Genomic DNA, 610 nt, shown 5'->3' on the forward strand with positions numbered 1-610 from the left:
TTTTTTTTTTTTTTTTTTTTGAGACCGAGTCTCATCTGCCACCACAACCGGCCCAGAGTCACAGTTGGAGCCTAAACTCTGCCTCAGCATGTTCACCACTTGTGACTTTGTCTTTGCAGTTCTGCCTATTATAGCCTTTCTTCCCTTGCTGCTTGGCGAACTTCTACTTATCCAGTAAGGCCTGGCTTCAGTGTTACCATCTCTCTTTAGTGTTCTGTGGTTGTCCACCTGATGGATGACTTACTCTCCTGGCAGGGTTTCCAGTCTGATTCCATGTGATGGCACTTACTACACTCAAGTATACTTTGTGGTCTGTGTGTCTCACCCACATTCACCCACTGGCTGGTCCTGTGGTTTAGGGACTGAGCTTTTCTTTATCCATATCCATCCAGTCGGCCCCATGATTGGAACATACTATGCAGTGCTCAGGCAATGTCTGCTGAAGCGCAGGGCTTAAGAGCAGGCTACCTGGCTTGGGAACCCAGCTTTGCCACTTCCTGTGTAGCTTCGGCATAACTTTCCATCTTTCTTTCTTTTTTTTTTTTTTTTTTGAGATGGAGTCTTGCTCTGTCACCCATGCTGGAGTGCAGTGACGTGATCTCGGCTCACT

The sequence above is a fragment of the Mandrillus leucophaeus genome, unplaced genomic scaffold (genome assembly GCF_000951045.1).
Source record: "Mandrillus leucophaeus isolate KB7577 unplaced genomic scaffold, Mleu.le_1.0 Scaffold24, whole genome shotgun sequence".
In the NCBI taxonomy this organism is placed as follows: Eukaryota; Metazoa; Chordata; class Mammalia; order Primates; family Cercopithecidae; genus Mandrillus; species Mandrillus leucophaeus.